General features: G+C 56.1%; 1 pseudogene across 1 annotated transcript; it reads right to left on the bottom strand.

Annotated features, from left to right (window-relative positions):
• Nucleotides 1-27: 27 nt before the first annotated feature.
• LOC308175080 lies at nt 28-8,209 on the bottom strand (annotated as a pseudogene). The gene is made up of 12 exons: nt 8,118-8,209; nt 6,409-6,532; nt 6,118-6,241; nt 5,728-5,823; nt 5,309-5,561; nt 4,844-4,897; nt 4,480-4,647; nt 4,092-4,307; nt 3,506-3,665; nt 2,714-3,043; nt 453-2,183; nt 28-319 (listed from the first exon to the last, which is right to left on the bottom strand). The product of its transcript is annotated as an uncharacterized misc_RNA (transcript).
• Between the last annotated feature and the right edge of the window lie 525 nt (nt 8,210-8,734).

The raw sequence follows: 8,734 nt of genomic DNA, 5'->3' as shown, positions 1-8,734 counted from the left end.
CCTCCGTTGTTCCTCTCTCCGCTGCACTGCAGCTCCTCTTCCTTCTGGATGGACTCGTCCAGCATGGCCATGATGTTGGCCAGGCCGTCGGGCAGCAGGGTTTCCGACATCTCCGAGGGCTCCTCCTCGAACTGGGCGTTGTCCGAGTCTCCGCTGCTGCAGCTGCTGGCACTGCTGCCCAGGCTGCCCAGGCCTCCGGTGGGCAGGCGCTTGAGGAGGCCGCTGTCGCCTGAGGGCCGGGATGGGAGGCTGCTTCTGGGGAACGCCTGGAAGAGTTTGGGCGGCTCTCGGAGAGCGGGAGATCCGTGGAGAGGAGGTCATCTGCTGGCTGCCTTTCTCCCCGGGGGAGTCTTTGGATGGGCTTTGGAGGGGATGGGCGCCGCCTTGCATGGTGGTGGTCTTGTGGGAGGGGGCGGGGGGGGGATAGGAGGGCCGGGTCATCCCTGAGATACCGTGTGACGGGGGGCTGAGCGTGGCCCCTCCTCCTCCGCTGCCGCCTCCCCACATCTCCCTCTGTCTCTGCTTCTCCCGGGCGTACTCCGTCTGAGGGGTCAGCGGGGGGGGGCGCGACCTCTCCGGAGGGGTGGGGGCGAGGGTGGGGAGTGCTGGTGCGTGGCCCGGGGGACGGGGGGGTGCCCCGCCCCGGCTAAGCCAGGGGAAGGCAGGTGAGGACTGACTGGTGGGTAGAGGTAGAGGCGGAGGCGGGGCGGGGGGGGTGGTGGTGACGGTGGACAGCCGGGGGGTTGGAGGGTGTGGCTTGGAGGACGCGCTGCCTGACAGGAGTCTCTCCAGACTCTCGATGGCGGTCTCCTCTCTCCCTTTCGTGCTCCTCATCTCCTCCTTCGCCTTCCTCTCCATCCTCCTCTTCCTCTCCTCCTCCTCCCTCTCCCAAACCCTCCTCTTCCTCTCCTCTTCCTTCCTCTCCCAGTCCCTCCTCTTCCTCTCTTCCTCCTCCCTCTCCCAATTCCTCCTCTTTCTCTCTTCCTCCTCCCTCTCCCAGTCCCTCCTCTTCCTCTCTTCTTCCTCTCTCTCCCAATTCCTCCTCTTTCTCTCTTCTTCCTCCCTCTCCCATTCCCTCCTCTTCTTCCGCTCCTCCTCTTCCTTCTCCCTCTCCCAATTCCTCCTCTTTCTCTCCTCCTCCTGTCTCTCCCAGTCCCTCCTCCTCTCCTCTGCCTGCATGTGACCCTGTAGCTCGGCGTCTAGCTTATCCAGAGCCTCTTCTATCGACTGGGGGGGCTGGGGTGGGGGCTGGGGGCGAGACCGGGGGTACCCCTGGGTAGAGGAGACCTGGGGGGCCTGTGAGGTGGGCTGGGGGTACTGTCTGGAGTAGGAGGAGGTGTTGGAGGACAGCTGAGGAGCAGTGTTGACGGCGTGGGGTGCAGAAGAGGGTATGGAGCGGTGGAGCAGGGGGGAACTCGTGGCAGTAGGGAGGGGGGGGAGGGGGGGGAGGGTCATCCTGCTGGTGATCACGCTCTCTCCTGACCTCTGGAGCCCTGAGCCGAGCGACGAAGAGGAGGAGGAGGAGGGTGCGGGGGTGCGGTCCGACTCCCGCCCGTAGTAGGGCTTACCCTGTGCTAGCTGGGGTTTGAGGGGCTGCTGTGGTGGCCGGGGGGCCCGGTGGGGGTGGGGATGACCGGTGGTGCCCGGGTGGGCTCCCTGATACCCCGAGTGGGCTCCCTGATACCCCGGCTGCTGGGGGGGGGGCGCTCGGGCATGGAGGTCTGGGGGGGCAGTGCCGGTGTGTCTCTGCCTCTCCAGCTGCTGCTGCTGCTAGGGGTGTTGTTGTTCACAGAGCAGACAGCGGGGGGCGCTGTGGTCACAGTGGGCGTGCCAGACATAGAGCCACTACTACTGCTGCTGCTGCTGGTGTTGTTGTTGTTGCTGTTGTAGCGGCTGAGCGAGCATGGGGGCTGGGGGGCGGGGGGGTTGGGGGTGATGACGGGGGTCCTGGCCGGGTGGGGGGGGGCCTGAGGGAGGCTCAGGGGGTGCTGGTGCTGGGAGGGGGCGGGACAGCGGTTCTCCCCGACCTGATTGGGATTCTGCTGCTGCAGCCCCTGAGGTACCAGCCCCTGAGGTACCAGCCCCTGAGGTACCAGCCCCTGAGGTACCAGCCCCTGAGGTACCAGCCCCTGAGGTACCAGCCCCTGAGGTACCAGCCCTGCGGCCCTGTACTGACCTGACTCCTGCAGGAGGGGAGACAGAACATTCCTGCCTTAAAAACACTCACAGATCCTTACACACAGGGTTCCCACACCTTCTGAAACATCAAATTCAAGCGCTTTTCAAGGACTTTCAAGACTCAATTCCCTCAAATTCAAGGACCCAACACGGCATAGTTTGAGACAGACCTAGATGAGAATTCATACAATAGGAACTATCCGCTCACAGACAACAATTAAAAAGAGAGGCTTGAATGTGTGAACACTAGATGGTCTCTTGCCTTCTCTACCACAGCACAGAAAGAAAAAAAATTAAGACCATGATTTTTGCCCCTCAAATTCACAAACTTTCAAGGATTTCAAGGACCCGTGGGAACCCTGCACACAATACTCTCCTGTTCAACACTTGTAAGTGTACATGACTAGCCCGTCAATAAAGCGGTGGAGAAAGCCTGCGTGTGTGTAGGTGCAGCTCTGCTAAGCTATATCATTCAAACTACATTCTCATTGTACTACTTCTGCTGGTGTGTGGTGATGGGGGGGGGGGTACTGACCAGGGGGTGTTGGCTGGCTCTGCCCTGCTGTGGTCTCCAAGCCTCGTGAGGGTTGTTGTGCTGCTGAGGTACTGCGGTGCTGCTGGCAGGAGGGGGGGGGGGGGCCTGTGTGCCCCAGCCCAGGGTGGAGCTGGAAGTGGGGGTGACTGTAAGGCACGCCAGTGTGGTTTGCTGGTGAGGGCAGTTGGGAGTGCTGCTCTCTCTCCCCCCTGGCTGGGGGAGGCGGAGGCGGGTGGGGGGCCTGGCAGCCGGCCCGGCCCACTGTGGTAGGACCCCTCTGGGGGGGGGGCGCGCCACCCCGGGGCTCCACGCGGAGTTGGAGCGGCGGGGCTGGGGGTGGTTTGCTGTTTGGGTGGGGGTATGAGGTGTTGGGGTGGGGGTGTGAGGTGTTAGGGTGGGGGTATGAGGTGTTGGGGTGGGGGTGTGAGGGGTTGGGGTGGGGGTGTGAGGGGTTGGGGTGGGGGTGTGAGGGGTTGGGGTGGGGGTGTGAGGGGTTGGGGTGGGGGTGTGAGGTGTTGGGGTGGGGGTGTGAGGGGTTGGGGTGGGGGTGTGAGGGGTTAGGGTGGGGGTGTGAGGGGTTGGGGTGGGGGTGTGAGGTGTTGGGGTGGGGGTGTGAGGGGTTGGGGTGGGGGTGTGAGGGGTTAGGGTGGGGGTGTGAGGGGTTGGGGTGGGGGTGTGAGGGGTTGGGGTGGGGGTGTGAGGGGTTGGGGTGGGGGTGTGAGGGGTTGGGGTGGGGGTGTGAGGGGTTGGGGTGGGGGTGTGAGGGGTGGGCGTTATGGAGGGCGGGGTGGCTGAGAGCCTGAGGTGGGTATTGGGGCTTGTGGGGAGGGGGGGCGCCTCGGCCCTGGCCGTACCCTCCCGGGGAGGGGACAGCGGGCGGGGAGATGGGCGAGGGGGCCGAGGGAAGGGGGGGTTTGTAGGTGTAGCCGCCCATGCTTGGCTTGACGGACTCCTGTTGGCAGAATAGGACATTTAATAATAATAATAATAATAATACATTAGACTTATATAGCGCTTTTCTAGACACTCAAAGACGCTTTACAAACGGAAAAAATCGAGTAGTAAAATAAATAGAAACTAAAAAATAGATAAAAGAAAGTATAGGGGTCTAATTAAGTGTTTTTGTAGGACAATCTACTCTGTATAGTGCAATTACACCTAGATTTCGGGCGGACAAGCAACGCCAGCGTCCTCTCTCAACTGGCATTTAAAAAAAACAAGTTTGACACCTCAGAGCTCACGGGAGAGGGGGGTCAGTGACATTAAAACAAACTGACATCATTCTAAACTGCATCATGGGACATTTACATCAAAACAACAACACAAACAGACACACAATTAGTGGCATTTTATGAATATGACTAACAAGCAGGTGACAAGTTCGGACCTGGAACTCCGGGGGCCCGTTCTTGCGTTCTTGCGGGGCCCAAGGGGCGTTGCCCTTGTGTTGAAGAGGGTTCCAGAAGGCTGGTTTGGGGAGGGGGTAGTGGGAGGGGGGGGGCTGCTGATGCTGCTGCTGCTGCTGCTGCTGCTGCTGGGGGGGGGGCAGGTTGTGCCCCGGGCCAGAGAACCTCTGCATCCCTGGATGAGGGACCTAGAGGTGGAACCACACTGGGGTTAGCACTAGAATCCTTGTAGTAATAATAATAATAATAATAATAATAATAATAATAATAATAAATTAGACTTATATAGCGCTTTTCTAGACACTCAAAGGCGCTTTACAAACTGAAAAGATTGAGTAGTAATAATAAAAAGAAACTGACTTGCTCGGAGCTCCTCTTCCTCTTGTTTGGACTCGGACAGTCCTCGTTGGGGCGGGAGGGGGGGTGCAGGGAGGGCGGTGGGGCGTGCTGGATGACCGAGTGCTCTCCGAGAGGGGGGGCTGGCCTCTTCAGCTGCCCCCCCATCATGTTCCCTGGGTAACCCCTGGACTGCTGAGACAAAAAGGAGAAGAGAGAGGAGAGGCCTATCAATACAGGTTCATCTAACATCACTAACATATCCAATATGGTTTTTAGTTTTTTTTTTTTATGTGTGTGTTTGATAAGCACGGGGTGGTTACCATGGTAATGCAAGCTCTACTTATGCGTTCATGTGTGAAAAGAGAAAGGGCGGTTTAGTTCTTACCTGCTGCACCTGAGTCCACACGTCCCCTAGCTGCTGCTCCTGAGGACCCCCATACTGAGAGAGAGAGAGAGAGAAACTAGTTACATATATCCTAACTTTCTATGGACCTATCGCTAAGCCACGCCCCAAATTAGAAATTGTCCAATCCTATCACAGCAAAAGTCATGACAGGCAGAAAACTCACAAACAACTCGCTAATATCTGATGGTGAAAAGCTTCTAGACTAAATATTCTTGTCATCTTTAAAAAAAACATTGCTGTGGTAAAATCAGAAATCAGAAATTTGCCAACTCCCGCCATTGTAAGTCATTGAATGTCATTCAGTCACGGTCGGTCAGTCAGTCACTGTCAGTGAAGCGTTGTTTGTTTGTCTGAGTTTTCAAAGGGGGCGTGGCTTAGCGATAGGTCCATTGCGAGACCATTCATTCATTCACATGTGATGGTGTCATAGTCAAAGTCCCTCACCTTCAGCAGCTGATTGGCTCTGGGGGGCAGGTGGGTGGGAGGTCCGGCGTTGTAGCCACCACTGTGCAGACGGGGTGTGTGGTCGCTGGGCAGGGGTGCGGGTGGGGGGGGAGTGGGGTGAGACTCGTACAGCTGGCCTAGCTGCTCCCATACTCTGTGAGGGGGGGGAGGGGCCCGCTGCTGGTCTCTCTGCAGGCCTGGTAGCATGGCCTGGGGGAGGTCGAGCTTCTCCCCTCCACAGACCTGCATGGGACTACACACACACACAATCCCAGAACTATTAGTACTAATGTCTATAGTAGTCCAGTATTTTAAAAAGTAAAACACTTATTTTCGAAAGTTCACGTAATATGTTCAGTTTGTCATCGGTGTTCAGTTCATTTGTTTGTTTGTGTCGATTCTAAATGAGCAGGACTCACCCATTATTGAAGAATTTCCCAGGGTGGTTGAGTCCACCCATGTGACTGGGTGGCAGGTGAGGGAGGAGCTGGTGTTGATTGACAGCTGGCGAACACCTGGTAGAGAGAGAACCCCAGTCAGATCAGGGCCACGACACCTCTCTAACCAAACACCCTCACCCTCACCTCTCTAACCAAACACCCTCACCCTCACCTCTCTAACCAAACACCCTCACCCTCACCTCTCTAACCAAACACCCTCAACTCCATCTGAACCCCCCAAGACCAGTAACGCATCTGAACCTTTAAACTAGACAAATGAAAGAGAATGTGAAGAGAGGTAATGGTGTGTGTGTGTGTGTGTGTGTGTGTGTGTGTGAGAGAGAGAGGGCGGTTGGCGTGGGTACAGACCTGGTCGGGGGCGCCCAGGCGCGGCCACCCACAGGAGCCCATGGTCCCCGGTTCAGACCGTCCAGAGGGAAGGAGTCCCGTGTGCCACGCCCGCCGAACTGCTCTACTGCGTGATGCATCCAGCCTGGAGGAGGGGGGGGAGGGACACTCAATATCTATTGATGTGTGTGTCACACACACGCACACACACACGCACGCACACGCACGACACAAAAATACACACCCACACAATGCACTTTCAGCATGTGAACCGACGGTGCGTTCGTTTCAGAGCCACCGGGTCCTACTCACCACACTAGCTGCGTCTATGAAGCCCTCCACTGCAGCACAGAGAGAAGGCCACACACCAACACTAAGGGGAGACCGTCTGTACGTCTGCCTGTCTTCAGCTTCCGAGGAAAAGCAAGCCTGTCGGCTGGAGAGAGAGGGAGAGGGAGGGAGAGAGAGAGACAGAGAGAGAGAGAGAATAGTCAATAAATGCCAGTATGCCTTCCATTATATAGTTGGAGTCTGTGCCGGAGAGCCAGACTGCATTCAGAGGAGGGAGGGGTTAAGCTGTATCAGGGCGCCAAGCCAGAACACAAGAGGAGAGGAGAGGAGGAGGAGAGTTCACCAACGTTGGGTTAAAGCAGTGGTGATGGGAGAGGCCAGGGCCTAATACAGATTTCAGAAACCCAGAACATTTGAGGAGTTTGAGAGATTCAATATAGAATAGAACAAAATACAAAACTGTACTCATTTTCTCCAGGTATTATTTACAGTGTAACCGTTGTTTGGATTTTGCCGGTGGATATCGTCAGTGTGCCTCTAGGGGGCGACGGTAAGCCAGCAGACAGCTGACTATAGGCTGATTAGCCAAGCACAGATGGCTCTGTTGAGAGTTCACCTATGAGAGGGGTGCACCGAGGTTACTGTAATCCTTAAAGGGGGGCTTGCTGATAACAAGAGAGAGGCCTGGAGAGAGGCCAAGTGTGCAGGGTGTGTGTGTGTGTGTGTGTGCGTGTGTGTATTTGTATGTGTGTGTGTGTGTGTGTGTGATACGGTGGATACACTAAACATAATCTCATTACAGCAGGCGTGATGGAGGGAGAGGGGGATGGCAGCAACAGAAGGTCTGAGCAGGATGGGAGGATAGATTAAGGAAGAAAAGATGGGTCGAAAATAAACCCCTCTGGTCGGGGGGAAGGAGAGGAAGGGATGGATGAGTGGGAGGTTGGGATGAGAGAAAGAGAAGAGAGAGCAGAGCCACTCCTGTATCCCTCGCCCACACACCTTCCCACACACGGAGGAGAGACACACACAAAGGAACGGTCGGAGCAGACACAAAAGAGCCCTGCACATGATCTCACACACATGAAAACCTCACTGCACTAACCTGATACACATGCACACGCACACGCACACACACACACACACGCACACGCACACACAGACACACACACACACACAAAAGACCTCAAAAACAAAAGAGGTTCCTGCCAAAACCTCACACACACACACACACACACACACACACACTCGCTGTGATGATGTGACGTGCCACTCTTGCTCAGCAGAATAGTCAGTCGTAGTCAGTGTTCCAAAATGAGCGGAGCTGGTGCGCAGGGCCTCCCACTCTCTCCCCTCGCCTCGCTATTAAAAGCCGTGGGGAGATATTTGAGGCGCTCCACTTTTAGCTTCCAGAGGGACGCAAATAAACATAATACTGAGCCACAACGTGCTCTGGCACCCCCTCTGTGTCTGTGTGTGCGTGTGTCTGTGTGTGTGTGTGTGTGTGTGTGTGTGTGAGTGAGAGAGAGAGAGAGAGAGAGAGAGATTGTGATACACCAGACATGTAAAGATAGACTAGTCTGTCCTCTATGAATAGCTCAGGTTGCTCAAGACATACCCACAGATGCATAGACATACTGACGGACACGGACACAGACACAGACACAGACACAGACACAGACAGACACAGACACACACACACACACACACACACACACACACACACTTACCTCTTGGATTAGCACCTAGTTATGAGCCACAATCTCGATTGAATCTCAGTGTCGGCTGTCACTCATCTCTGAGGGGTTTCCTCAACCCTGGGAGGAGGATGGGGGGGGGGAGAGAGAGAGAGAGAGAGAGAGAGAGAGAGAGAGAGAGAGAGAGAGAGAGAGAGAAAGAGAGGAGAATTGAGAGAGAGAGAGGGGGGGTTTAATGTCAATACCTTCACGAGACACAGGTCAGACATAAACACTCTCTAAACCCTCTCTTCATCAGACAACATACACAACCACTGAGTCTCACAGAACTGAAACCCAGCCTTCCTCCTTTTTAAACACCAGTGCATCGAACTAGCAGTCACAGCAAAGTCTGGGACTCTTAACGATCAGTGTGACTGTCTCGCCTCCTCTCCCACAGGGTTCCTATGAGTGCGTGGAGACTCTTGGAGGAGGAAAGCAGAGGAACAGCCACCCCACCCCCTCCCCTCACTCTCCTCTCCTCTCCACGACATCCACTTTCCCGAGTCGGCACGCAGGCTATGGAGGAGTGTGGAAACCGGGGGACGGCAGGATGGGGGGACGGGGGGGGAGGGTGAGTCAGCAGGGGGGCCGACACAATAGAGAGAGAG

The sequence above is a fragment of the Nansenia antarctica genome, assembly GCF_963989245.1.
Source record: "Nansenia antarctica genome assembly, contig: SCAFFOLD_246, whole genome shotgun sequence".
Lineage (NCBI taxonomy): Eukaryota > Metazoa > Chordata > Actinopteri > Argentiniformes > Microstomatidae > Nansenia > Nansenia antarctica.
This window is presented reverse-complemented; position numbering and strand designations above follow the sequence as displayed.